Source organism: Phlebotomus papatasi, chromosome 1 (genome assembly GCF_024763615.1).
Source record: "Phlebotomus papatasi isolate M1 chromosome 1, Ppap_2.1, whole genome shotgun sequence".
NCBI lineage: Eukaryota > Metazoa > Arthropoda > Insecta > Diptera > Psychodidae > Phlebotomus > Phlebotomus papatasi.
In genome coordinates this window covers 44,693,357-44,719,078 of record NC_077222.1, presented here as the reverse complement: position 1 = coordinate 44,719,078, position 25,722 = coordinate 44,693,357, and positions in this window count along the sequence as shown.

Genomic DNA, 25,722 nt, shown 5'->3' with positions numbered 1-25,722 from the left:
AATGGGCTATAAATGATTAGGTTTTGTTGAAGCCTAACGCACTCACTAAAATCATCACTGCAGTCAAAAGACATTACACAATAACTTTTCTTCACATTTTTCTGAAGCACTGTTTTGCACATGAAAATTTGGAAGAAAAAGCCATTGAAGTTGAAAATTGTCAACTTGAAACATCCCGGCCGGAGCAAGATAGCAGGTTATAAGTATTTGTATGACGTTCGTCAGAGAAAAGTAGGAGTTCGATTTCACATGTTTTGATGTATGGAAAGATAGGATTTAAAGGCACACGACATTAGCATTTAAAGGCTGCTGCAGGGTGATATTTGCAAATTTTTGCCACCCACAAAAATTGTGTCATCTGAACCAAAATGTATGAACAGAAATATTAAGTCTGATTAACCTTCTATGTGTCACAATGGAAGATTTATTTGTAAAATGATTTTTACTATGAAAAATCACATGATTTGTGGAACATCAAAATTACAGTTTAGAGCTCATTTTCATTTTTTTTTGATCTAGCATCTAGGAAATAGGAGCTAGGCTCTCCATTTTTTGTTGATTTGTGAGGATGATAGATAGCTACCTAATAGTTAATAGAATATAATTTATGCTTTTGAGAACAACGAAAAAATCGCAACATTTGAAGGCTGCTGCATTTAAAGGCAGACGACTTTCCCCTAAACATCTCAAAATTTTTTCACAAGAAAATTAAAATTTAACTTGTACTTTTTTGAGAACTTCTAAAATAAATTGGAATATTAGAAGACATCGCAATATGCCGATAAATTTACATGTACGATACAGTTTATATGGTTTATATTTTCAAAAATGCTAACTGTATAATTTGTGAATAATGGGGAAAATGTTAGTCTGCTTATAATTCCAACATTCCTTATTTTTGAAGGAAAAGTACAATATTTGCCATATTTCAAGAAAATTCACGTATTTGTTCAGAGATTTTTGTTGTTTCCCACTTTTGACCTCAATCTCATCTGTCTTTCTACGTGTCTAAAATAAACGACAAATAAATTGTCAGCATAATTTATATTAGATCTGTATGATTGATAAAGCTATCACATGTGCTCTCTTTCTTAAATATCTCAGGTAAAATTCACAACGACTTTGAGGAAGTGTTCCAGGAAATATTTTGTGATACTAACGAAATGCGTAATTACACATTGAAGTAATATTTTTGGTAATTTGTGATTATCAGTGTGTTATATAAACCAGAAGCAAAGGTGATTCTTAATTTCTCAAAATACTACTGAAAGTCATGTGAATGGAATTATTTCCGCTAATGTATTATGAATGGAATGGGTAAAATGCGAGTTTTTGATCATCTACCACGAAGAATAGCAGGAAATTTATAAATCCCTCGGATGATAAAATTGAAGAAACATTTGTGAGATTCCATGTTCAGGTTTTCAGGAATCTCATGATAAAGCTATTGACTGTTCATTGTGATAAGTGAACATTCACGGAGTATAAGTCATAATTTAATCTCGAAATTTCATTATCGTAAAAGGTGAATGCAACAAGAAAGTATCAAAGAATGCAGCCAGAAACTTATAAAACTGTGTAAATGAGGAAATTACACAGTACTTCACGAAATTTGCGATTATAATTTATAATCGTAACTTCTAATGCAATCTTAACATATGATAATAATTTCTCAAAAATTATTCTTTAAAAACGCTTTAAATAGCTCAATTCAATAGATGTATGTATTTTGGAAAATACCTATAAAAAAACAATATTGCAACAGACAAAGTAAAATTTTGTGATCTACCCTGTAGTTTTCCTGAAATTTTTAAACTCAGCTTGGAATTCGATTTATTCTCATGATTTAAATTATTGTTTACACACAAGTCAAATGTGTGGCGCTTAGAAATCAATTGAAGGGATTAATTTAACTATCACTACTGTTATCAAGCCAAGTAATCGGTCTTCGATATCTGACAACGAAATTGATGCGCAGATTATTTGAACAGGCTGCCGCCACCTAAAACTCTCTGCGTGTGTTTTTCTTCCTCTTACGATAGAAAAAAAACATGAAAAGCGGTATCTTTCACCTTCACACTCCCTTCATGCCAAAGAAAATCAAATATTTAGGTTGAATGACATGTCAGCTAAATGTAAAGTGCATCAATAAAATAGTATAATTGTATAACTTTCTCACTCTTCTCGCCCCAGAATGTCTGTGTCGTTTTTTTTTAAAAAAACAAAAATTGAGACATTTATCTTATCAGGAGGTGTAAAATAAAGAGGGGGTACATGAGGAGGTGGAAGAGTAAAAAATTGGGAAACTTTTAGGCACCGGCAACAAGTATTTTTTACATTTCGAAGAAAAATTTATTTGTGCAAATAGAAAAGAATGAACAAATACATGTGATTTGAAAATTATTAATTCAAACAATACTAATAGTATAATGAAACAAAGACCTCATTTAACTATGGAACCTCAATTGTTTGTAATGGGCGCAAATTTGAGTGTGACTGTGTGACGGTAACATCGTGATAATACAAAGGATGAAAGACTAAAAGACTTTCCAGAATGTCTATTAAGTGTTTTTATTGGCTTTCTATATGTAAATTGTAAATATATATTGCGTGCTTATTTTAACTTAAAATCAGTTAAATTTTAACTTAACTTTGAGATTGAGAGTGAACCAACTGAAAGACAAAAATTATTCAAGATAATATATATATATATATATACAAAATTTCAAGAAGTTGAAAAGTTCTAGTGGTGATGTGTAGTTGTAAGCAGACGTTAGAAGTTTCCCAGTTGATAAAAAAATTCTGAATTGACCCATTCAGGAAGACCCATACCAAGGGTCGAAAGCTTTGGAGAAAAATTTTGAGTTTTTAATTGAGGAAAGAGCTGCCCCTGACGAACACCGGAAGTTTTGAAATCTAATAAGTAACTGTAGATCATGTTTCTCTATCAGGACATTTCCTGGGAAATTTTAAACAATCTCACTGAAAAGAATCAAATTTGCAATAATGCATTTAGTACTTTGAGCTGCTTTGTAAACACTTTTTGTCTTGTTTAGGAACTTTTTTGCCACTTGTTTTCCATTGATTTTTAATTAAATAAGACAATAATACAAAAAAACAATACATCAATAATACAAAAAACAAAATATACAGCACCTGTACTAATTTTTATTTATTATAAACATTAGACAATTATTAAAATACTTTAAATAATTTTTTGCACATTTCCTGTTTGAAGCAAAATCCAAAAAGAAACCATGATCTTTTCGACTGAAATCTTCCATATCCTTCACGTGGAAATTGTGTAAAAAATAAAATGTAAGTAATACTTACTGAGACGGTCCGAAAAATTAAGCCATTTCCATCACAATCTGAAATTCATTCAATATTTTAGAATATCTTTTTGATGATTATATCACAATAAAACAGGTAATAAACGATATTACATCTCTTATTAAAAACTCATTAATCTTTTTCACTCACAACTGTAACATTAAACTAAGGGTCTTACCGTTACCCCCAAGAGGTAGCTTATAAGCAATTAAAATGGCTCGAGTTCCCAGTTCTTCGAAATATGAGTTCCCAGAGTTTCCGTGGGTTCCCTGATGTAAAAATGTATGGATTTACCGGGTTTCCTGAAAATATCTATGGATTTCCCGTGAGATCCCTGAAAAATGTATGGGTTCTCCGGGTTTCTAATATGTTTCTGAACATTCGTTATTACTAATCGTATCGAGATATTTGTATTACAAAGTTAATCATTTTACCATCAGTTATAAAATAATCTAAAAATATTAGAAAGTAATCAAATGATGCCATTTCATCAGGTAATAAAATTAGCCATATCGAGGCATTTTACTAGGCTTAGCAGGGTTAATATATTTTGTACCGTCGCGTCGGGTGACTTTGCACTCTGCTGTTCGCGAGACTTTTAGTAATTCCAGCACTTATTGATAGTCTTCGCCGATCCGGTCTACCATGTCAAAGTATATAGGAATATGTTATGTATCAAGTAAGGTACAATTATCCTCAAAAGGATTCTTGTAGTTTCAGAAATAGTCAATGAAATGCTAGTATAGGTGTCAAAAAACGGCTCCGTGAAAAAGTTATCTGAAGGTGCAATTCCAAAATCGATTCAGAGTAGTAAATTACCCAAATCTATTCTAAATATATTTGGCTAGAATAATCCACTTCGATTTTGTTCATTATTTTTATTAAAATACTTTTTTTTTCACTATTATCTTCCTAAGAACGCATAATTTATGTTATAAAATTGCACATAATGGTCTATCTAAAGCTTTATTATAGAAGTATTTGGCTAAAAATTATCCATTTTTTTGGGAATTAAAGATAAAATGACCGAGATCTACAAGATGTGTCGTCGCCATTTTGATTTGACGTTTCTGTCCGCCATTTTGAATAACTGTCAAAACAAAAATCTCACCCGATTCAGCTTAAATTTTAGTATGTTCTAGCTGATGTTAAGGCCTTTTCAGAACATATATAGAATACGACATAGGTCAAACGATTGTCCGGATACTGGGGCTCAAAATTCAAAATTTTGACCTTGTCATGAATACAGAACTACGGGGAGTTTCTTTTATCGAAACCATCACAAAAAAAGAAAAATAATGTTTTGTTTATAGCAGCATATTATTTGAGGACCTGAAAACCTGTTTCTGTAAAGATGAAAAAATAAAAAATAAATAAATTAATGCACTTTTCGTTTATTTCTTTTTAATTATGTAAAAGTAAATAAATATAAAAATAAAAGCCTCAACCATTTTTAATGGTATCTGAGGCATTTCCTTTAGGTTTCAAAATTCAGGATTAGAATATAAAGATCGCCAAAATATGAATATTTTAAAATTTTAAACTTTGTGCCTCTGTATTTAGGTCATTGCTCGACCTAAGTCGGAAAAAAGATACATTTTGAAAAGGTATTTTAGATGAGCTACAACATACTAAAATGTCAACCCAATAGGACAAGTTTTAATTTTTGACAGTGTTATTCAAAATGGTGAACAGAAACGTCAAATCAAGATGGCGACCACGTCATCTTGTAGATCTCGAGCATTAGATGTGAAGATCTTCATTGTTGTTTATTATCAGAAATTGTTGATTTTTTAGTATGTATTAAAAGTGCAAAGTCACCCGCACCTTATCCCAAGTGCAAGCCATTTTCCTTGATTTTTTTTTAACATAGTAAAATTTTATAAAATTAATGCTAGTGGCACAAAATCCATTCATTAACAACTGAATACAAATAAATTTATCCATTAACACCCCTCCCTTCACTTTAACTATCCACTTTTATAGGGTAAATTTGAAAAACAGCGAAAAAACGGGCAGTCACCCGCAACGACGGTATTAGTGCAATATGCAGCACATTGTCGAATGCGCATTTTTTCATTTCTTTCATTCCCATTTCCATCTTCCAATTTCTCCTATTTTTAAATATTGATTAATAAGCAAAATTATAATGTATTATAAAGAGACTGATTTTAATAAACGCCCAGTCCTCTCTTCGAGGACTCAGGCGAAAGACCAAATTCTCGTCATTTCGGTCCATATTTAACAGTTTAACACAGGCTTAGGTAATTTGCTTCAATATGACCATAAACTTCTTTGGTGTGTTGAAGCCATTAAGCACCTTTCAACCGGTTAAGTCGCGATTTTGAATTATTCAAGGTGAAAGGGTTTAATTTTCACCCGATTTGGGTAAATTTATTTTTAAAATACATTTTATTTTAAGTGCATTTCTTGAACAATTTTTAACTTCAATATGGTTTTATGGTGATTTATAAGAATATAAGTCAGTGACTTACATTTAAAAGAATATAAGACAGGGCTTTTTCTCGGGAGTTCGAGCAGCTTGGAAAGCCTTGGTCCACCCCTTTTCAAATTTAGGTACGATTATCGCATGAAGCTACACCATGCTCAAATTCCCCTATTTTTTTTTTACTTATGTTGCGATTTTTCATTATTGGAGGTTTTCCACGGAATTTTCAAATGTGTTATGAAAATTTAAAAAAAATAAAGAAAAGATTTCCCCATCGCTTGACTTAAAAAGTTATTCGCAGTAGGTTTTGGATTTTGTAGGTTTGGCAATCTACTAAGCTCAGGCTGCTTCCCATCGGTTTTACTAACGGCGTCAAAGTTCTAAAATAAGGTCGCGGAAACTGAACGAACACTTTCACAAAGGATTCTCAAAACGTGCAAAATTAAGAAGGAAATCAACATTAAAAGAGTGTCTCCAAAAGCGACTTCTGCCTCTCTATCAAGAGACCATGAGATCCCCAATTCCTTTGGCTTGATGCCATTAAACGAAAGCCACCCTTAAATGGTTCAGCAAGAACAAAGTGCAATATATGGGAAGATGTTCAACCCGTCTTGTACAAGGAACCCAAGCCGATTGAGAAATACTGGGGAATTTTACAGACCAAAATCAGGAAGAAAATTCAGCCAGCTATAAAGACTTGCTAGATTTCAAGAAGAATTAGAAGTAAAAGTCGTCCGGGACCGTGGAGACGGGCTTTTCAAGTCCTTAATGTAGGGAATTTAAGAGGATGGAACGAGTATTCGACAAGAAAATTATATTTATTTTTTATATTAAAATGTGTTTAATATTTGAAAGCTATTTTTGAAATGGGGAATATTTTAGCTGACACGCTTCAATAAAAAATCCAATAGTATAAATGGTGTCGGCTTCGTTTACAGAATTAAAACCACACTGTATTTTTTTGTCTGAGGAATTGTAATAGATAGCAGATTTAGTTTAGTAAAGTAAGTTTAGTGGAAAGTTTTTTTTCTTTTATAAAAGAAATTTTTATTGTACTTCAACTGGAATAAGTGAGATTGAATAACAATACTGAGGGCTTTGTGGCGGGAGAAGGAATTCCATAAAAGTGTGTATGCAAAACAACTCCGCCTTATTTTATAGACACTCACACATAAGTTCGTACTTATTAATAATCTGACAAATAAAAAGCCAGCCTGACGAGGTGAAAGTCTCAGCCGTGATTTCAATTCTTATTGTATCTGATTGGCGCGGTCACTTTAAATGGCCGCACATTGGTGCAATTAACGAATTAAAATCACGTACATATAGACAGAAAAATGTATGAGTATTAATTTCCACTTTGGAAAAACAACAAGAGGAATTATCTCGGACATTATTAGATTTATCCGTCTTGTGTGTGAATTACTCATGACATAAACAATCATTTAGAGGCGGAGAATAAAACGAGAGAGACACGGACTTTAATTAAAAATGATTGGATTTAAAGTGCAAATGTGGTTTGGATATTATAGATAGCTATAAATTGACTTTGTTCATTTATACTCGTACGTGAGATGAAAGTAGGGTCTAGAAATTTGGTAAAAGGAAGAGTCTTCCTGCTTTGATGATATGTAATAAGCATTTCAAATTCAAAATCCACAAATTGGTTCAATTGACTGGAAAAGTATATCTCAGTTTTTTTGTTCCCTATGTCACTTAATTGACAAATATACTTCCATTTATTATACGCCCTCTCCTCAGTTCATAGAAAGGAAATAATATTTAACGACAATAAAAGTGCACCAAACACCCTCTGAGAGATTAGTAAAAGTCGTTTATTTGACTGACATTATAAAACGTGTGTAAAATGCAAGTTAAACAAAGATCTACAACCCCACCTTAACGAGCCCTATTGTGCTTGCGTACATTTGAGAGTAGTGTTAATTAATTTTGTGTAATTAAAATCAGCGTGTTTTCATCAAATTGAATATTTTTCACATGACTAGATTTGACGTAAATTCAAATAGTAGGAGAAAACGTCACTCGTGCTTAAATTACGAAGATATGTAAAAGTGTCGAAATTTCCCACAATATCCATCTCTCTAAAAGTGATCATCATTCGGCACAATGATATAAAAATGATGATTAGACGTTAATGAGATATTGTGATAATTTAATTAAACTTGCACGTAACTGATATGGATAATAAATCAATCATTTCCTAAAAATTGAACAAAAATCCTAATTCTAGTCTATTCTTTAAGCTTTAGGTGCCGCGATTCTGTTTTTGTTAAACCTGATGGTAATTTGTGGGTGTCGATTTGAGAGATTAAGAAGCATTGTAAGACAGTACATCTGTTCTTAACTTTTGACGTGTGTTTTTAATAAAAAATTCAATATCTTCATGCACACAGCATGAAACTTGCATTCAAATTCAGTTGTGACCTTTCCTGTTAAGTGATTTCAAAATCTTGCAAGACAGTTAAAAATATTTGAAATGAATTGAACGATCATACGATTCCATGATTTTGACAACGCTCATGGTTAAGAATAATTTGATTTCCCATGAAGAAAAATATTTCCCATGATTTCTCGTATTACAAATACCAAGGGTATTAAAGAAGAAAAATGTGAAACTAATTTTACTACATATGAATATATTTGTAAAATTAATCTACATTTTTTTCCTAGATCTGCTTACCTACATATATACATGTAATATATATTACATAATCGATTAAATATCAAAGAACTTTCTGCGGACTGCGGATTTATCCGCAGATTTCGCAGATTGCGTGTTCTTGGTGCTTCAGCAGATTTTTCACGGAGCGTGGATTTTTTTCACGGAGTTTCGCATATCTCAAGCCATAAGATGGATCTAACAGTTTTATATACATATTTCTCATCCTTTTTTTCATTTTCAATTTTTCAAATGAAATTTCACACATCTCAAGGTTAAAATTATTACATAATAATAATAATAATAATGCTGGCGCAACATTCCATGAAGGAACAAGGTCTTTCCACTTTGAATAGTCACTTTCCACTTATTCAATAAAAACCTTTAATTATGTTTAACGATTTTGCCTAAATTTCAATTTATTTTTATAAATGTGAAATTGCGAATAATCACATATATCAATGTCATTAATCATAATAATAATTTTCAACATGGAATAGCGCACCTTTGGCGTAATTAATAGGTTTTGGCCAATAAAATTATCCTGTAATTTTCATGAAAAGGATTTCATTGTGTAGTATAAAGATGAAATAAATCTGAATTTCAATTGTTAAATTACATACTGTTTTGTGCAAAACATCAATTTGCACATCACGTACTGTTATCAATTATTCTGCAAATTTAGACTTTATGAGCCACTGCATTATGCGAAAACTCCCTTCGACTGCCTCCTGAGAAAATCATGAGTAGCTGGTAAAGCATTTTTAAGAGGAAAGAGTGTGAATTTCAATTGTGTTCTTGGAATATTTTCTTATAAGAAGTGAACCACTGGAGGCCAGGAATTTATGAGTATATATATATATTTATATATATATCCATGAGTTTTGATTTGGATCTGCTTCGAAAATCAATAACAGGTGTGATGATGTACACACTTCACAATTCGAATTCAATTATTATCGGAGTATTAGTAATAATGTACTCGGACGCATCATAAATTGTCTTAACAATGAGTATATATCTCACACAGGTTATTTTACTTTCAATTGCTTGTGATTTATGGATAATTTTTTTTGTACAATCTCTGCAAAAATTCCTTTCCATTAAGGTAATTGAAAAAAATATGATAAAGGTTATAAAAAAATAGAATATAATAATACTTCAAATATTTTTTAATAACGATTTTAGGTTTTTTGTTTGAAATTTATATGCTATATTTTTCCATTTTTTTTTTGATTAATTTTTGCTGTTGTTCTATACTTCCAAAACGGAAGCGATTTAGGCAATTTAGTTTTAGTTGGAATTTAATTGTTCTAGATATTTATGTATTGAAAATTAAGTGACTATATATATATACCGTCGTTGCGGGTGACTTTGCACTCGGGGGGTGACTTTGCACTCTGCTGTTCGTGAGAGTTTGAACAATTCTAGCATTTACTGATAGTCTTCGCCGATCCGGTCTATCATGTCAAAGTATATAGGGATATGTTAAGTACCAAGCAAGGTACAATGATCCTCAAAAGGATTCTTGCAGTTTCAGTAATAGTCAATGAAATCATAGTATAGGTATTTTGTCAAAAAACGACTCCGCGAAAAAGTTATCTGAAGATGCAATTCCAAAATCGATTTCAGAAAAGTAAATTGCCCAAATCTATTCTAAATTTATCTGGCTAGAATAATCCACTTCGATTTTGTTCATTATTTTTAGTAAATTCCTTTTTTTCACTATTATTTTCCTAAAAACGCATGATTTATGTTATAAAATTGCATATAATGGTCTTTCTAAAGCTTTATTATAGAAGTATTTGGCTAAAAATAATCCATTTTTTTTATAACTTAAGATAAAATGACCGAGATCTACAAGATGGTGTGGTCGCCATCTTGATTTGACGATTCTGTCCGCCATTTTGAATAACTGTCAAAACAAAAAACTTATCCGATTGAGCTGAAATTTTAGTATGTTCTGGCTGATGTCAAGACCTTTTCAGAACATATATAAAATCCGACCTAAGTCAAACGATTGTCTGGATACTGGGGCTCTAAGTTCAAAATTTTGACATTTTCATTAATACACAATTACGGAGAGCTTCTTTTATCGAAACCATCACAAAAAAGGCAGTATTATCGTTAGACGATGAGATCTAAATAACAAACAAAAAGAAAAGCAATGTTTTTTCTTTATAACATCATATTACTTGAAGATCTGAAAAACTTTTTCAAAGATGAAAAAATAAAAAAATAAATAAATCCACTTTTCATTTATTTTTTTAATTATGTAAGAGTTAATAAATATATAAAATAAAAACCTCAACCATTTCTAATGGTTACTGAGGCATTTCGTTTAGGTTTTAAAATTCAGGATTAGAAAATAAAGATCGCCAAAATATGAATATTTCAAATTTTTAAACTTTGAGCCTCTGTATCAAAGTAAATACTTGACGTAGACCGGAACATAGATACGTTCTGAAAAGGTCTTGATATCAGCTACAACATACTAAAATTTCAACCCAATCGAACCTGTTTTAGATTTTGACAGTTATTCAAAATGGCGGACAGAAACGTCAAATCAAGATGGCGATCATGTCATCTTGTAGATCTCGTGCATCTTACCCTTAGATGTGAAGATCTTCATTGTCGTTTATTATCAGAAATTGTTGATTTTTTAGTATTTATTAAAAAGTGCAAAGTCACCCGCACCTTATCCCCAGTGCAAGCCTAACAACTGAATACAAATAATTTTATTCAAAAACCGCCCTCCCTTCACTTTAACTATCCACTTTTAGAGGTCAAAGTCGAAAAACAGCGAAAAAACGTGCAAAGTCACCCGCAATGACGGTATATATATATATATAGGAGAGACCGGGGAGGTTTGGGACAGGGGTAGTGTGGCACAAGACGATTTTCTCAATTAATTTTTGAAATAAATGGGATTTAACCATTACTGTATCATAGGCAATATTAAGATGTATCTTGACTAAAAGAATGGATATCCTCAGTTTTAGAGTTTTAATTATATGAACATTTTTTTAAAAATTGATAAAAATTGTATATTTTGACGTCTCAGTTTTCCTCTTTGTATTTTATATCAGCGATATATAATCAAAACTTTTTTATCTCATTAGGTAGCAGTGTAATCTGTGAACATATTTTTATAAAAGTTTCAGAGATTATACGCTCTTGTTTTTTACATAAGGGTTTTAAATACCAAAACTACACGTGGGGATGTTTGGGAGACCTGAAAGGGGATGAATGGGACGTTGATTTTCGACAAGATTGTAGATGGTATGCAATAGTTTATTGTCAAAATGAAAAATAATGCCCAGTTTCTACTGGAAATCTCCCTCTTGTACAAAGTTTACCAGTGGAGTAGATTTCTCTAATTACAGGGACAATTAAACCATCAATGTCTAGGGAATAAATAATTCCTTCTCAGAGGATATTCGATCTTTGCTTAATCTAGTTAAAAACTATTTTTTTCGAAAATTTCTCGTACAAGTTCTCCAGAAAAGGCAAGGCGAGAAATAATTCAGAGAAATAATGAGAAAACAGGTACAATGCTGTTGTCGTAAAATCAAACAGGAATCCATCAATGAGTTCAAAACTAAGAGTTGCAAGAAAATCTACTCGCCTGAGGAATTTGATAATCATGATTGCAATATTTAGAATAAAAAAAAAGAAAAGAAAGGTAGATGGAAAATAAGAAGAAAATACTTTAAATAATTGATTGACAATAAATGACTTTACTGTACAAATAAAATTGATATTAATTTCTAAGTGTAAATAAAAGATGAAACATTTTTATTTCTATCAGAAATATTTTTAATCTGGTATTTAAAATTAATTAACGTGTTCCAGTAATACAAATTATGCGAGAAAAAACGCATCCCAAACATCCCCTTTTGCGTCCCATACTGCCCCACATCGGGGAGATTTGGGACAAAGCGTCAAGTAAAATGTTTTATCTTCTCCAAGAAAACTCAGTTGTTTTCCAAGTCCTATCGAGTAATTTTTATAAAGCCAATACCCATAAGTATCTTATAGACCGCATAAAATTGTAATACATTATCGTGATTTTTTGGTATATTGTCTCAAAGTCAAAACATGAAAAAGTGTCTCATGCCTCCCCGGTCTCCCCTATATATATATATATATATATATATATAAAATTTATGTAAAATATCTATGTATGTATGTAATGTATATATTGTACGTGTATGGCCCAAGGTTGCATAATATATCTAGGTTTTATAGGAGCAGAATGATAACTTTTCAATTTCAACACTATCGAATCGATAAATCTATCTGTTAGACTATTATTGGACTATTTATTGTAAAGAATGTGACTGCTGATAATTATTTATACTACCTACAGAAAGTACAGTTAGGATTTTAATTTTACTGCTCGAACTCCACGGAGAGAAAAGTATATTAAATGTCTTTAACTTTTCTGAAAATTTATTAAAATTAAAAAATAAGAAGAATATTTTGAACAGTATTAGGTGAGATTCTTAACAATCTCACCTAAATATTATCATTATCACAAAATGTCGTATGCTCCAATCGGGTCCAAACTTTGCTAAAATGCGTTGCACAATTTCTTAATTACAAATAGGGTGGCGGCATTACTTGTGGCCAGTCTTTACTTATGGCCATGTCGCAATTTCTGTTAGAAAATGATTCCGAAAACCGAAAAAAATGTGATTTGCTATTAAAACACATTAAATATTTTTAATTTTGAGGTTTTCTGAAATCATTTTTTGACATTGTAAAGTTTTTTACGGGGAGGCCATAAGTAAAGACAGTGGCCACAAGTAATGCCGTCACCCTAAATGGGTGGTTAAAAAACTTTCCTTTATGTTCATCCGCTCGGCCGTCATTTTATAGATTATAAGCACGAAACTTATGGCCTCTAACAAACTTTCTTAACAAAGTGACAAGTGTTAACAAAGGGAAATTCCCAGCAAAACCTAAGAAGAAGAAAAAGATCTGAATTATGCCAAATGTTAGAAAAAATTATAAAAAGACAGTGTAAAAATAGTGCCTCCGTTTCCTCTTATGCCTTGTTTTAATCCTGACCAAAACCCTGAACTAGTCTCAGAGAAAAATTCCAAGACTTTACCACTGATGAAGGCATGGAGACCGAGCCAAAGGCTTTGGAGGTAGTTGATAATGTTTCTCTCTTCCCTGAGTGATAGTTTCTTACCGACGACATAAGATTTTCCCTGATGTTGTTCACAAACGAGGTGATTCCGGAAATCATCGGGAAAATACAATTCACTCACGAAAAACTCATCAACTTTTTCTAGAGCTTTCGGCTCGGTTTCCAAGCCTTCATAAATGGTCAAGTCTTTCAAATGTTCTCTGAGATTCGTTCATTTATGAAACATTTCAAAGACTTGACCACTGATGAAGGCTTGGAGACCGAGCCGAGAACTGTAGAAGAAGTTGATGAGTTTTCCTAGAGTGAATTGTATTCTCCCTATGATTTCCGGAATCTCTCCCCACCTCGTTAACTATATTACGTAGGTTTGTGTTTTAAGCGAAGCGTACAATAACTTTCGTTTATAAACATGTTTTCAAAATTTTCTACAAGAACGAGTGAGATGACTAGATCTATATATCATTTACTTTCGTATCATTTTATTTCGTTGATCACAAAATTTGCATGCAATCAGAGCATAATCACGTTAGTAATCTCACCTACAATAAGCTGATCTCTGAAATTAATAATAGAATGAAAACACTTAAATCAATTAAAGTTTTTACAAAAGCAAATACTTTTATGGACTTCATGAGAGCAACACTTTACCTTTACTGTAACGTAGAATAAGTTCTTCTTGTTTACCTTTTTGGCTGAATTTAATTATAATTCCTTCATTATATTTATTACTTTAAGGATATAGGTAACGTGTTTTTATTAGCTTACTCTCTGCCATATTTGTTAAAATACAGTAAATAAATGCACTGCATTAATGTAAATTTGCAGTTGTTCTGAGGATAGTACTTAAAAAAAATAATTTCCTAAAATTTTTGAAACTTTCTAATTGTCTACTTGCAATTTATTTTAAAGTAATAGAATATATATAAAAAAGTGATGGATTCTATTTTTTATGCGTAAATTCCAATGGTGTACCTCAATGAGCAAGTGATTAGGCGTCTTTCAAATTGTGGAGACACTACTGTGTGGCAAGCTGAATATGTGTTGCATACTAAATATGCATATTGATTGCTTGACACACATACTCAATGGACGGTGTATTTTGTGAGGCTCCGCAGGTTGGTCTTTGATGTCTTCTCTCTTCATTTCACATATGTATATATTCCAGGATATTAGCCGTCAGGTTACATATGCACTGTAGAAGAGAGGATGTTGCTTTAATGCGGCTGCTGCCGCTGCCAGAAGTGATCTCTGATCAGATTACAAGATATGAGAGCAATTTGCACTGGGAGAACCTCCCATGTAATCAGCTCTTTTAATTGAAACTGTTCCAATTCAATCTAGCCTGGTCACTTTTCGTTCCCACATTATCCCGAGCTAAATGACGAATTCACCTGCATTCTTGTTTTCATTTTTGTAATCTTAATTGCGGCTATACATTGCGCCAGGAGAGGCGGGAGAGGCAAAATCATGTAAAATATGCCTAGTTTGCCTTTTATTCTTGTAGAATTTTCGCATATGTTTAAGACGATAATGTACACAAAGTCTGACCACTCCGCTTTAAGATTGGTGTATACCATCGGAATTAGACATATTTTGCTGTTGACAGAATTTTCTAATAATAAGAATTACACTGAAATTTTTACCCAGACGCACATCTCTATGGCTCTTATTGATTTTGTGACTCTAAGTGATAAAAATAACCCCATGGAGGAATTTCTTATTGGCAGACTTTATGGGAAAACTTCATATTTTTAATAAAACAAAAAAGCAAATATTTAGAATACAATGTATCTGAAATTTTGTTACAATTTTGAAATAAATATATCAGTCTCCGTAAACAGTAATTATTTAAACAGAAAAACTTAATTTTCTTATTCGTATTATTTTATTATCAAAAGATCATTCGTATGAATATTGTTATGTAAATCACTTTTGACTAGTTTGATAAGTTTAAGGATACGATTTTAACAGCTCCATAATGCATTGCTGAAAATTAAACAATTATAAATCACAATCCATGCCATATGGTAATTGAGAAAATAAAATGGGGGATTTTCAGAAAAAGAAAAGTAGGGTGGAGGGGTCAATGCACGCAATTTTCACCGATGTATAGGAGAAACTGGGGCAGTACCTAGTAATCAAGAGATAGTTAGTTGCAAACACTACGATGTTTTTATTAGACTATTACACTATTATATTAATTATTAGATAAAAATGTTAGTGTTTACAAACTACTCCCTATTTAGTACTGCCCCAGTTTACCCTTAACTTTTCCCAAACCCGCAAGTCGATATCTCTCTTAATTTGAACATTTAGAGTTATTAAGCTCGAAAAGCGGCCGAAAAATTTTTTTAGCCATCCATATTATTCGTGCCACCTGTGGTGACTTTTTGAACTTCCATCTGAAAGTGCTCATCGAGACGAAACCAAAAACCCAAAATTTAGCTCAAAATGTTAATTAGAACTGGATATAGAGGCCGGTCAATATTCGAATTTTGACCCCTTATAGCTCGGGTCAGGGGTTATGGATCGACTTAACTATGTTTTTTGTTTGATAGGTATAATCAGCGGCTACAACATACGAAAATTTCAGCCCGATGCAGAAAGGAATTTTTGAGTTATTTAATTTAGAAAATTGAAAAATTTTCTTTTTAAAAATAGCGCCCCTAGCGGTGGTTTTATGAAATTGTGATGTTAGAAGGTGAAGTGGCATTTTACGAGAGCTTTCCAAAACGCTCTCACTTTTTCAATTCTGACAATTAGTACCGGGGTTATGACCATTTTAAGATTTTTTTTTTGGATCCTTATAGCTATCCTTATATCCGATCAGGGGAGGTCTGGGGACCTTAAGTTTAGTATTGATCGGCCCAGCTATAACATACCAAAATTTGAGGGTAATCGATGCCATAGGGACGGAGCTATTGAGAAGACAAAAAATGGGGGTATTCAAAATGGCGGATGCAGGGGTGGGGGCTGGGGGGTCAATGTACCAAGTTGCAATTTTCATACTCTATATAACCTTTATCGAAAACCGCAAGTCGTAAGAACGGAACTTAGCCACCCATTTATTCGTGATCAGGAAGTGTCAAAACACATTTTGGCTAAATTTGAGCTCGATCGGACGACATGAAACTTTGTTAGGATTATAATAGGTGAGATTATTAAGAATCTCACCTAATATGAATCTTTTATTGAATATTTATGAAATGTCTATCCACACTTAATCCTTTAACCCTTTACGGACGATTGGAACACCGGTGTCCCATAGAGAAAATAATTTTTCCTGACTACCCAAAGTTATTTTTTTCTTATGTCTGTACATAAATGTAAAGTAGAAGGTTGAAGGAATCTACAATATTTTTTGCAAGTCTCTAGCTATTTGGTATGTAATAAATATTTAAGCTCAAAAATGGCGAATTTTTAAATTCTCAAATTAATTATTGATTTTAATTATTTTCTATACTTCTAATTTTTTTTAAGCAAAACCCTTTTGGAAATAAAAACTACAATACTCATACGTAATATTTTTCTTTAAAGTGAAAAATATTATTCATTGGTATTTTCAGAAAAATTACTTAAATTTTTGGGCTATTTTTGTCCCTATCGTTCATAGAAGCACAAAATACACCGAATCAGACTCTGTTAGACTTTCCAAGGTTAGATGTAATACTTATCATTGATTATGTTTCTCAGTTCAATTTTTATAAATTGTTGATTTTCAGTCCGTAAAAAGTGTCTCGTCGTTAAAGGGTTAACACTTGGAAGGACCCTAGTGGCAGTCGCTGCCAATTTAGTTTTAAATTTTATTTTTTATATTGAAGAATATATCATTTCGCCTGGAGGCCTGATTGAATGCGTGCAGAATTTATCTGGCTATTTTTTCGTTATAAAATTTTTAATAAAAATTTAATATAATGTAAATATATTGCAAAAACAAGAAACTGCACTCGGAAGGACCAAGTGTCAGTTGCTGCCATATGCATTTTATATGGGAGTTTGACGTTCTGCAGATGTAATTTTCTTGATTGATAATGTGTAAAAGCCTTAAAAGAACAAACTGAAAGTGTTTTTGTAAATTACTGAGAAGAAATATAGAGCAGAGTGGCATGCCTTTGAATGCGTCAGCCTTTGAATGCTTCAATTTTTCACTTATTTCCCAAAGCTAAAATTCCATTTTCTTTAGCGAAGTTAATAGAACATAGTTAATAATATTAACTATTGTTCATAAAGTAGAATTTTTGCTTTGAAATATAAAAGAAAAATTTAAACATTCAAAGGCTGCCGCATTCAAAGGCAGGCCACTTTCCCCTACTCTGATTCTGATAAAGATGAAAACATCGAATGGTTAGAAATCTTTAGATATAGTATGTAAGGAGATGACATTTCTGATTCAGACAACTGAAAAGAACTGACTAAAGCTCCGAATGTTAAAATATAAGTAAAAATATTAAAATATTTTGTAAAATCCGATAAATGGCAACGGCTGCCACTTGGTTCCTCCGTGACACTTTTAGTTAGGGTTCTACGAAGTGTTAAGGACGATTGGGTCACCGGTGACCCAATAACGATTTTTTTTCTACGATCTTCTAAAGTTATGCTTTGCTCTAAAAAATCAGAAAAGTGATTTTTCCTGACCTCCGATTTTTCACCTTCTCGTCCTTAAAGGGTTAAAGATTAAAATTTCAGTAACCTCTATTTTGCTGTGTTAAAGCCAAACAACCTTCTTGAATTTGTATAAATCACACATAACAAATATTATCGATAGTCATCGCTATTATATGAGTTTCCTCATGTCACCACTCTACCTTCTACTATCATTTGCAGTGCGGTAAGAAGTAAAAAATGAGGGAAATTAACTGAGATTGTGACAGAAAGTGGCATTGAAAGCAATTTTACTTCCAATTTCATTTATATTCTTATTCAGTTGATGCATAAGTATTTTAAAAAAGATGAAGAAGACGCTGAGAAAATGATGGAAAAGCAATAGGAATTTTTTATTTAATATTCGTTGCGCTGTGTCAAACAAATATTGACCACCGACCATCGCAACAAGCTGATCCAAAGCAAATAGTACAAAAACGAAATCAAAATACAAAACGGGGCCCTGATGGTGGTAAAAATATTGTAAATATTTATTGAGAAAAAATTATGTACATAAAAAGTAAACTTGCATTCAATATGCAGACGTTTTTAAATTCCTTTTTAGTTTTAACTCAAGTTCAACGATTTTTCCCCTAAGTCTTTCGTAGAATTTCTCTCTACCACATACTTCAAATTACTGAGGGGAGCTTGACAAATTTCACTTGCCGGCCGAGATTTTAAAGACGAAATCCATGGCGCACAGTGTACATTTAGGTTTTTAGTGATAATGAGAGTCATAAAGATACTATAAAAATGATGGGAAAACATGAGCGTTTTGCTTGGAAACTTTGTTTGTCAATCATGATCCATCAATATGTGTAAAATGTCAATAAAATTAATAAAATACCATAAATTAATTAATATAGAGTTATAAATTAATTAAATATAATAAATCTCACGACTTGTCGGTCCCAAACACACATTCTGTTCACACTTCAAATTGTCTGCGTCTGAACAGCCAACGGCGCCTTGCTTTATTTATTCTTATTAATCCCAAAGGTTATTTAAATACTCAACTAACCACTGCAGGAGATATTCAACACTGAGTTGTTGAGAAATTTTAATAATTTCGCTACTTTTCATCTCAATAAATAAATAGCGTTTTAATGGTTACACGAGGATATATACTAAAGACTTTTTGCAACAAATTATTTTCAGTAGCTAGAAATAGGGGATTTTCTGAAATCACCTTACACCATTTACGCTTACACTGTTATTAAATGTCAATAAAAAATTAAGACGTCATTAGACACTTAAAGTGTTTATCTTTTACTGTAAAAAAAAGTCCTAAGCGGATAAAAAATTTTAGCCACCATGAGTAACCTAGACAGAGTTAAGGCCTCCGGTTTAACAACGTTAAATTTGTAATTCCACAGATGTTTTGAAAAACGTTTTTTTTACTGTAATAAAATTATCCGTTGTGCACGTAGAATTTCACTATACTTACATAATGTATGGAATTTGAAATATTCATGACTGAAGGAAAATATCAAATTTGAAGCTAGCTCCACTCTTCTATTTTTAATATATATATATATAATATTATAGGGTGGCGGCACTACTTGTTTGTGTCTTATCAAGTATAATGCCGCCAATCTATGTACATTATATCGCAATGCGTCGATTTTAGTGGCGTTTGAATTAGTTAGTTTATAATTCGGTTCAAATCAGTTGTGAACCTAATATACCGGTTATTATGAACTGCTAAGTAATTTTCGTCCGAAAATCAATTTTATTACTTTTATAACTATTTTGTGGGATCTTGTGAGTGATTTATGAATCGGTTCAAATCGGCTGAGAACCGGTAAACGATAAATGATGATAAAGTACTTTTGAGGTTAGGGGAGAATGGGGCAAAACTTGTCAAAACGCATATTAATTCTTTCACGAGCTCTGAAAAAACTTAAACGTTTTATAATGAGCATATTCTTATAGGAAATTTACTGCTCTACAACATTGCAGAAGACTATTTTCCTCTATCTCGAAAGAAATGTTATTTTCGAATCATTTTCTAAAAGTCGATTTTGTGGAGATTCTCAAAATTGTTGGGACAAATTTGGTCAGTCTTCGGAAAATTTGTGACGTTTTACTCTCGCAAACGTAAAAAATATCAGATATACATCTTTTTATAGAAAATTTATTCCTCTACAACTTTGTCGAAGATAATTTTTCTCTATCTTGACGAGAAATGTGCTTAAATTGAGCTAATCAGTATTGATATTTTCCGTAAGTCAAATATTTCAAAGATAGGGCTCAAAATTTCATTATTTTTTGTTTTACATAATCCTTCCTCGAATCCCTTGAAACTTTGTAAGTTTAAAAAGGTTCATGAAGGGCTATCTATAATAAAAAATTTCAAGTCTCAGTTTCTTTTATTTTAGAAAATATTGAATATTGAAATTCTCGTTAGGCAAATTTTGCCCCAGTCTCGAGTTCGAGAACTTTGCGTAACCTAGGGCGATATGCCACCCTCTTTTAGTTTCTTTGAATAATTACTGAGAGTATAGAATTAAATGATAAAATTTGACATGTCAAAATAGGACTTTATCAATGTTATCATAAAAGTAGGTGAGATTATTAAGAATCTCACCTAATATAACCTATAGTGCATTGTATATACTAAGCATGTACAAAATTCGATAAGTTATTTTAAAAGATGGGATATTCAAGCTAATCTATAAAAATTAAGTGGTTATATGAATTTATTTTGTCTCTGTTAATTGAATATTCTGCGTTCTTCAGGAATTTCCACATTCTTGAACTTTGTGTCTCGATTGTCTTTTCACATACAGAAGCGGATCTTATGTGCTTGATTGAAAATGAAATATTTGACTTTTTTTCTACTTTAACTGTTGAGCTGACGTATTTCTTCTGTTCTATTCTGACGAGATTCTCTATTGCAAATTTACGTTATCACGGATAGATATAAACTTATTTTAAATTATCACAAATTCCAGTGAAAATTTGGATATTATACATCATCAAATGAGAATTTGAAAAATCATATACGCACTGGTCCCATTTTTAGGCAGTGACTTTACTAGGACCATTTTGCTAAAATATGATCATGCAAAACACAAAAAAACGTACTGTTATCAAGAAATTTTGAGTAAAAAAGTACAGCCTAAAAATTATCCCTTTACTCATTATAAGCGCTAAAATCTCTTCTATGTATGAAAATACTGTTACCGACTTATACTTTTAAAAAGATTAATGTTATGTTTTCCAGAGTACAAAATGGACAGATAAACTGAGATTAGTTTAATGTTGATTCTTAACGGAGAGCTTTCCAAAATGCTCTAATTTTTAAAATTCTGACAATTAAAACCGGAGTTATGGCCATTTTAAGACATTTTTTTTTGACTGTTATAGCTAGAGTCAGACGGATCAAGGAATCTTAAGTTTGGTACTGATCGTAAGCTCTAAGACCCAGGTATAACATATTAAAATTTGAGGTAGATTTGTCATAGAAAACAGAAAAGGGGCTGTTCAAAATGTCGGAAGGAAGTCGTTTTAGGTAGGTCCCCTCTAAGTTCAAACAGATAGATGGATAACGGACCAACACTGTGGCATCATTTCTCAAATTTCATCTGAAACCCAGAGATACGTTAAAAATTTTTGGTGGATGAAAAAATTGAGGGTGTTACCTATATTTTATATAAGTGCCCTCTCTGTGAAAGTCGAGCAGTAATAGATATTTTGTGAGCGTCTTTCAATTGAGGTAATACGTTATTTCTTTAGATCCCCTAAATTGGAATAAACATGGAAACGATTTTGAAAGGGTTCCTTAAGGGAAAGTATTTTCTGTTCGTTGTTTGACACAAGGTGGTCATAAACAAAGCGGCTAAAATTCGACTCAAAATTACCGGAATATTACCCAAAGCAATTACTATATTTTTATAATTTTTTCAATATTTTAGCAATTGATTTTAATAAAACAAAGATGATAAACTATTTATCAAATTAGTTTATCATCTTCAAACACTTCTAAAAAGAAGCTACAAGACATTTCAATATGTATTAAAAATATTACATTTTAAACTTGGAAATTTGGTGCTTATTTTCAACGTTTTAACTATGTTGAAATTTGGCACACTTCTGACCACTACACACTAGAGAAATTTATGTCCATATTTGACAGTTTTTCCTACAGAGGCATAGACAATTTGCTTCAATATGGACATAAATTTCTCTTGTGTGTAGAGGTCATTCTTCTATGCCTTATAAAAGAGTTAGAAAATGATTTCAAAAGATAGGTATCACATTATATAATTATCTATCACTTCATCAAAACTAGGAAATTTGATAAACTATGAATTCTTGTAGGGGATTACACAGTTCAAGCCAAGTTGTTCAAGTAGTTAGTATCTATGACTGTCTTAGGTCCACTGTATACTGATAACATCTTCATTGAAATCACCGCACGGTGTAAGTGAAGGTTAATAGGACTTACTTTATTGCGTGGGGTTTTGTAATTGTAATACAACTGCTCAATTTTGAGGAGGATGAATATATCTTGAGAATCCCCTATCCTGATTTTATCTATGATATGTTTATCGATCAAAACGAACTGTGAAATACAAGAATGTATTGTAAAGATTCTGATTCTAAAATAGACCATTATTATGTTAGTTTTGAGATTAGTATATTATTCGAACTCATTTGTTAACTTTCTATAAGACCCCGTTCAGTGTATAGCAAACCATAATAAAAGCTTTTATTAATACCTCATTACAATGCAATTCTACCTCCTATTGTGGGTGGAGAAAAGTCGAATAAGATGATGGAATGTGATCACTTAGAGCTTAGACCATGTGTGTACATTATATAATAATAGTAATCAATTGATTCTAAAATTATTAGTGTCCACAGAGGTCTTGAAAATACTCAAGTCATAGACGTCAATGCTTCTGGCATCTTTAAAATCAAATAAATATGTCTATGGCTTTTTTTGCTGCTACAGCTTCAAAATTAACATTACAATGATTTGATGACGCCTCTCTTTCAGTCACCTATCAAAATAAATTCTACTTTGCCTCTTTTATACATCGCATTCCATTATATATATACATAAATATACTTGTGTTTTTTTTCACTGTTCACCAATAAAAAAACGTCAAAGTGTTTTTAGGTATGTAAATAACTATTTAGCTTTATTATCTATTTTAGAAAATAAATTTTACACGGATTTAGATAATGGTGCTATGAGTGATTGCATCACAATCACAAATTCTTTGCAAAATTACGTGGTCACATTTATTACTATCATTTTGGGCACTATCGGGAAACACATGGAAATTTACCTAACATACCTACAATCATCGATTGCAAACAAAATTCAAGGCATAAAAATGTAATAAAAGAATCCAAGAACGTTACAAAGATAGGAAAGTGATGTGAAGGTGTATTTTTTGTTGTGTGTTTTGTTTTTATTGGTATTTTGTAATTATATTGAAGTATAAAAAAGTGATAACACATACACTGTGTATGTGTATGTGTCTTATTATCGCGCATTTTCTTTCTTATTATGATAAGAAAAATTTTCACATACACATAAAACTATAAACATAAGACTTTGTATATTTGCGTGTGAGTATATAAAATAATACCACGCGTGTTTCGTCGCGAGAAATACCAAAATAAATTGATCTTGTGCATAAAAATGTAAATGGAAAGATATGACGCGACTTTTTAATGTTTAACATGTAATAAAAATGATTTTGTGTAATTTTTGGGAAGGGTTTTGACGTAACATTTGATATAGTATTATACTAAAATAAGAGAGCATTGCTTAATTGCAAGAAAAATAATTATTTAGCTAATTTCTGTTTCATATGTTTTTGGAGCAAACAATAGCGATATAAAAATTAAGACTTGAAAGTGTGCGATATATTTTCTCTTTTAGGTCTCCTTTCCCAATAAATGATTCATGATACATTGAAAAAATTCTCAAGAGATTTTCTACAGAATTTAGAGCAAACAACAAAGTGTGACTAATACTTGAGTAAGAATAATGTGTTGAATTTTAAGTGATACTTAATTATTGGGACATCGTCTCCGCCATGATTTAAAATTCTTTGTTATGCTCCGAATCAGAGTCTCATGCATATAAAATTTTACAAATTTTGTAAATAAAAGGTTTTATCCAAGTTTAGTAAATGTTTTCATTCTTAATTATACAAAAATGATTACTGGACTTTCCTCTGAATTCTGAAAAACAATTTAAGCGTTTCATAAATTAAATTGGTCTTAAAAAGTTTATTTGTAGTTTCCGATAAAAATATTTAAGCATAAACGTTAGCTTTATTTAATTTAATAGCGTTATTTAAATAAAGTCTGTAATCTATATTGCGGCAAAAATTTGGAATAAAAGGATGGAAAATTATAACATTTTAACACTTTTAAGCTTTATTTATTCCAGAATTGAAAGGCATTTCCTTAATAAAATTAATCATTTATTCTTTTTCAATTCAATAGCTTTTGTAGTCGAACCTTTGTAAAATTTCAATTATATTTTCCAATTTTGAAAGGTTTTTACTAATGAGCATCATATTTAGAAACTTTTTTGCATTAACATATTGAAATCCCATAAATAGATTAAAATAAATTTTAGTAGACTGTTTAATTTAATCAATTTAATGCAAATTAATTAATTTACATCCTTCTCTGATAAAGTAACTATTTAATAAGGTTATACTAAATTATTTTCACAATTATATATATTTGCTGAACTTTTCATAATCAATAGATCTTTCTCTGATTATTCATGTGAATAAACTGTCTTTAACTCAGAAAATCAACACTCTAATTGACTCAATATATTTTTCAAACGATTTTTGAGTTACTTTTATTTACTACGCATTGAAGCTGAAATCTATGTAGGTATCCTTTACTAAAATACTGTAAGAAAAAGAATGTATTTATTTGCAGGTTTGTTCTTAATCTAATAAATCTATCTTTACTCTCCTGTTCGATAAACAGGATAATATTACGATGTATTTTTTAATTTTTAGGTTCTCAAAATTTAATTAGAATACAAGCTCTTGGAATGTCAAATCTCATAATCAAGAGCTTTTTTTCACTGGAACTATTCCATGGTATTCAATGTTGACTTATAATAGTTCTCGTTTGAGATTTCTGACATCAAGCAAATGGTGCTAATTTGGTGATCGCTGAAAGAATAAGTTTGTAAAATTTTAAAATTTAAAGACAACATAAAAGAGTTTTACATAATTTTATTTCGGTAATTTTACATAAAGACTTAAATATAAGGCATTTTTTATTCCAGTAAATTTTTTAAATTTTGATTTAAGGTTGAACAAACATATTTTGGGCAGGCAATAACTCTTGTTAGCAGATATGCTCAAATAATTGAAATTTATTTCACGTTTCAAATAAAAGGCAAGTGATATTATGCTACTTCTTTGATCTACCTTCTTCTATGAAGATAGGTGTTTA